Genomic DNA, 5,577 nt, shown 5'->3' with positions numbered 1-5,577 from the left:
CTGGGACAGAACCAAAATGACCCCAAACATTGATTAAGCACAACAAACAACAAATGAACAAATTGGAATTTTGGTGATGAAACTGGTGGGAGGGGCAGAGAGTGAAGAAGCTGAGGAAGGTAAGGGGAGGACAGAGTGAGGGGTTGAGGAAGTGAAGAAGGATCCCTGACAAAGATCCTTCCTTAAACATGATCTCAGGCCTCCAAGAAGTTGCAATCTAACTGGGAAATTCAGTTTCTACAATTTCAGCACGTGGCTACCCCATGTCAAACACTATACTACATGATATGCTATATGGTTTCAGTCTCTCAAGCATCTCCTGAATAGGGTAATATGACCCTCACTCCATAAATGATGAGGCTTAGCTCCGAAAGGCTGAGTGTAATGACTTGTCCAAGGCCACACAGCTGGCAAGTTCTGCTGCCCTGATTCAAACCCAGATCTGTCAGCCTTCAGGTCTTGAACTCAAGCCACAGGCGTGATCATGAGCCATGTGACAGAAGGACTGGGTGACGGAACCAGGGAACCACCATGGGCAAGAGGGGCTAGGAAACGCCTTGAGTTTGGAGTCAGGATTTGGTGAAAGTGTTTGACCAAAAGAGGATGAACAACTAAATCCCAGCTTGCCTTTAAGGGTTTGCGGTACAGGGAGCTATGTCTTCCTAACCTCCTCTCTTTAATAAGAAAAAGAATTTTACATCAAGGGGAAAACACCGCAGAGACAATTTAGTTTATTTCAACTATTGAGCAGCTGCTATGTGCCATGAGGGTACAAATAACAAAAAGATAAGAGACCGGCCTCTAATAAATGTATAATCTGGACAAACTTCTTCCTTCCAAGGAAAGCCTGGGACAGAATGGAAAACCACACCTGAAGCTTATGGCCTAGGTCCCACAGCTATATCCCACAAAGTCATAGGTGTACTTTATACCGGTTATAATGGCTACAGTTGAGAGAAAGGAGAGGGTCCGAGTTAAAAGCACATTCTCTGGACCAAAACACTTTGAGTTCAAAGCCTAGTGTGCCCCTTACTGGCTGTGACCTTGAACAAGTTAGTTAACCTCTTTATTCCTCAGTTTGTCATCTATAAAATGGGGGTGCTGATAGTACCCCCGTCCCAGGGCTGCTGTGTGTTACTATGTATAAGTGCTATGTAAACATTTACTGCTGCTGCTACGATTTTACTATTTCCCCTAACATAGACCTGAAATTCGACCCCTGGGTTTACTGGCATTTAGAGCTAAGAATTAGTATCAATAGTTCTGCTTTTGTTAGAATTGCCTGTTAGGATAATAAGGGAGCTGGAACATGCATCTTTAAATCCACCGACTTCTCTGTCTCACCTGGTAAAGATATATTATCAGAAAAGTTTCTGTGATCCTTGACGGAAAGCTGCTTTCATGTGTAGTTACTAGATTCCTTTCTCTTATTAGCAGTGCACGCAGGTGCCAAACGGCTTCCTTAGGTAATGTCCACATCTGGCATGCCTTTGATAAAATGCTTACCTCACCTCAGAAATACAAGCTCTTGACTCATTTTGCAAAGTAGAATGTCTATCCTGACATAAATATTCTTCTGTCCCACACTCAAGCTGTTGCTCCCCAGATGCCAAGCCTGAGATGCTCTGTCCCCTCACCACGCTAGAAACAATGCTTTGTTGATTTCATACCAAGCAGGGTCCCAATTCTAAATTCCAGACACCTGTCTGAGTCCATCCCACTGTATTTTCCCACATGCTTTTATTATATTCCTACACTTTGGAACAGATCAACTTCTACCCGCCCTCCCCATCTGGCCATTTTTTCATCTTTTTAAAATATTATATTTAAAAGGTTGCTTATCTTGCCATTCAATCTAGCTCCTCATATAATATAACGAAGTTATGCCAGTTCTATAAGCACAAACCTCCCTGTCAATGTGCATTCTTTTACAGGCTATGCAATGAGAGCTCTGTGTAGTTTCCAAAGTGTCTTCATGTTCATTATCAAAGTGAAGCAGGAATGATGACCTTCCATTTCCAGCTAAGAAAACTGGAATTTAAAGTAATTATAGGACTTCCTGGTGGCGCAGTGGTTCAGAATCCTCCTGCCGGGGGGCTTCCGGGAAGATGGCGGAAGAGTAAGACGCGGAGATCACCTTCCTCCCCACAGATACACCAGAAATACATCTACACGTGGAACAACTCCTACAGAACACCTACTGAACGCTGGCAGAAGACCTCAGACCTCCCAAAAGACAAGAAACCCACCCCCCCCCACACGTACCTGGGTAGGGCAAAAGAAAAAAGAATAAACAGAGACAAAAGGATAGGGACGGGACTTGCACCAGTGGGAAGGAGCTGTGAAGGAGGAAAGTTTCCACACACTAGGAAGCCCCTTCGCGGGCGGAGACTGCGGGTGGCGGAGGGGGGAGCTTCGGAGCCGCGGAGGAGAGCACAGCAACAGGGGTGCGGAGAGAAAAGCGGAGAGATTCCTGCACAGAGGATCAGGGCCGACCGGCACTCACCAGGCCGAGAGCCTTGTCTGCGCACCCGCCGGGGCAGGCGGGGCTGGGAGTTGAGGCTCGGGCTTCGGTCGGAGCGCAGGGAGAGGACTGGGGTGGCGGCGTGAACACAGTCTGAAGGGGTTAGTGCACCACGGCTAGCCTGGCGGTGAATCCGGGGAAAAGTCTGGACCTGCCAAAGAGGCAAGAGACTTTTTCTTCCCTCTTTGTTTCCTGGCGCGCGAGGGGAGGGGATTAAGAGCGCTGCTTAAAGGAGCTCCAGAGACGGGCGCGAGCCGCGGCTAAAAGCGCGGACCCCAGAGACGGGCATGAGACGCTAAGGCTGCTGCTGCCGCCGCCACCAAGAAGCCTGTGTGCGAGCACAGCTCACTATCCACACCCATCTTCTGGGGAGCCTGTGCAGCCCGGCACTGCCAGGGTCCCGGGATCCAGGGACAACTCCCCCGGGAGAACGCACGGCGCACCTCAGGCTGGTGCAATGTCATGCTGGCCTCTGCCGCCGCAGGCCCGCCCCGCATTCCGTGCCCCTCCCTCCCCCCCGGCCTGAGTACGCCAGAGCCCCCGAATCAGCGGCTCCTTTAACCCCGTCCTGTCTGAGCGAAGGACAGACGCCCTCCAGCGACCTACACGCAGAGGCGGGGCCAAATCCAAAGCTGAGCCCCGGGACCTGTGAGAACAAAGAAGAGAAAGGGAAATCTCTCCCAGCAGCTTCAGAAGCAGCGGATTAGAGCTTTACTCCACAATCAACCTGATGTACCTGCATCTGTGGAATACCTGAATAGACAACGAACCATCCCAAATTGAGGAAGTGGACTTTGAGAACAAGATTTATGATTTTTTCCCCTTTTCCTCTTTTTGTGAGTGTGTATGTATATGCTTCTGTGTGAGATTTTTGTCTGTATAGCTTTGCTTCCACCATTTGTCCTAGGGTTCTATCCTTCCTTTTTTTTTTAAATTTTTTTTCTTAATAATTAATTTTATTTTAATAACTTTATTTTATTTTACTTTATCTTCTTTCTTTCCTTCCTTCCCTCATTTAGACAACAAATCATCCCAAATTGAGGAGGTGGACTTTGAGAGCAAGATTTATGACTTTTTTCCCCTTTACGTGAGTTTGTATGTGTCTGCATCTGTGTGAGATTTTCTCTGTATAGCTTTGCTTCCACCATTTGTCCTAGGGTTCTATCTGTCCTTTTTCTTGTTGTTTTTAATTTTTTTCTTAATAATTTTTTATTTTAATAACTATTATATTCTATCTTACTTTATTTTATTTTACTTTATCTTCTATCTTTCTTCCTTTTATTCCTTCCTTCCTCCCTCCCTCCCTCCCTTCCTTCCCTCCTTTCTTTCTTTCTTTCTTTCTTTCTACTAATTCTTTCTTTCTACTTTTTCTCCCTTTTATTCTGAGCCGTGTGAATGAAAGGCTCTTGGTGCTGCAGTCAGGAGTCAGTGCTGTGCCTCTGAGGTGGAAGAGCCAACTTCAGGACACTGGTCCACAAGAGACCTCCCAGCTCCACATAATATCAAACGGCAAAAATCTCCCAGAGATCTCCACCTCAACACCAGCACCCAATTTCACTCAACGACCAGCAAGCTACATTGCTGGACACCCTATGCCAAACAACTAACAAGACAAGAACACAACCCCACCCATTAGCAGAGAGGCTGCCTAAAATCATAATAAGTCCACAGACACCCCAAAACACACCACCAGACATGGAGCTGCCCACCAAAAAGAAAAGATCCAGCCTCATCCACCAGAACACAGGCACTAGTCCCCTCCTCTACGAAGCCTACAAAACCCACCAAACCAACCTTAGCCACTGGGGACAGACACCAAAAACAATGGGAACTACGAACCTGCAGCCTGCAAAAAGGAGACCCCAAACACAGTAAGATAAGCAAAATGAGAAGACAGAAAAACACACAGCAGATGAAGGAGCAAGATAAAAACCCACCAGACCTAACAAATGAAGAGCAAATAGGCAGTCTACCTGAAAAAGAATTCAGAATAATGATAGTAAAGATGATCCAAAATCTTGGAAATAGAACACACAAAATGCAAGAAACATTTAACAAGGGCCTAGAAGAACTAAAGATGAAGCAAACAATGACGAACAACACAATAAATGAAATTAAAAATACTCTAGATGGGATCAATAGCAGAATAACTGAGGCAGAAGAACGGGTAAGTGACCTGGAAGATAAAATAGTGGAAATAACTACTGCAGAGCAGAATAAAGAAAAAAGAATGAAAAGAACTGAAGACACTCTCAGAGACCTCTGGGACAACATTAAATGCACCAACATTCAAATTATAGGCGTTCCAGAAGAAGAAGAGAAAAATAAAGTGACTGAGAAAATATCTGAAGAGATTAGAGTTGAAAACTTCCCTAATATGGGAAAGGAAATAGTTAATCAAGTCCAGGAAGCACAGTGTGTCCCATACAGGATAAATCCAAGGATAAATACACCAAGACACATATGAATCAAACTGTCAAAAATTAAATACAAAGAAAACATATTAAAAGCAGCAAGGGAAAAACAACAAATAACACACAAGGGAATCCCCATAAGGTTAACAGCTGATATTTCAGCAGAAACTGCAAGCCACAAGGGACTGGCAGGACGTATTTGAAGTGATAAAGGAGAAAAACCTGCAACCAAGATTACTCTACCCAGCAAGGATCTCATTCAGATGTGATGGAGAAATTAAAACCTTTACAGACAAGCAAAAGCTGAGAGAGTTCAGCACCACCAAACCAGCTTTACAACAACTGCTAAAGGAACTTCTCTAGGCAAGAAACACAAGAGAAGGAAAAGACCTACAATAACGAACCCAAAACAATTAGGAAAATGGGAATAGGAACATACATATAGATAATTACCTTAAATGTAAATGGACTAAATGCTCCCACCAAAAGACACAGATTGGCTGAATGGATACAAAAACAAGACCCATATATTTGCTGTCTACAAGAGACCCACTTCAGACCTAGAGACACATACAGACTGAAAGTTAGGGGATGGAAAAAGATATTTCATGCAAATGGAAATCAAAAGAAAGCTGGAGT

At 44.8% G+C, this 5,577-nt stretch overlaps 1 protein-coding gene across 1 annotated transcript in view; it reads right to left on the bottom strand.

Annotated features, from left to right (window-relative positions):
• The window catches only part of ATP13A4 (ATPase 13A4), a 153,500-nt gene that overhangs the window by 108,155 nt on the left and 39,768 nt on the right, over positions 1-5,577 (bottom strand). The window lies entirely within an intron of this gene.

The sequence above is a fragment of the Delphinapterus leucas genome, chromosome 4 (genome assembly GCF_059928025.1).
Source record: "Delphinapterus leucas isolate spDelLeu-1000000601 "Yukka" chromosome 4, BTC_Dleu_Yukka2, whole genome shotgun sequence".
Lineage (NCBI taxonomy): Eukaryota > Metazoa > Chordata > Mammalia > Artiodactyla > Monodontidae > Delphinapterus > Delphinapterus leucas.
This window is presented reverse-complemented; position numbering and strand designations above follow the sequence as displayed.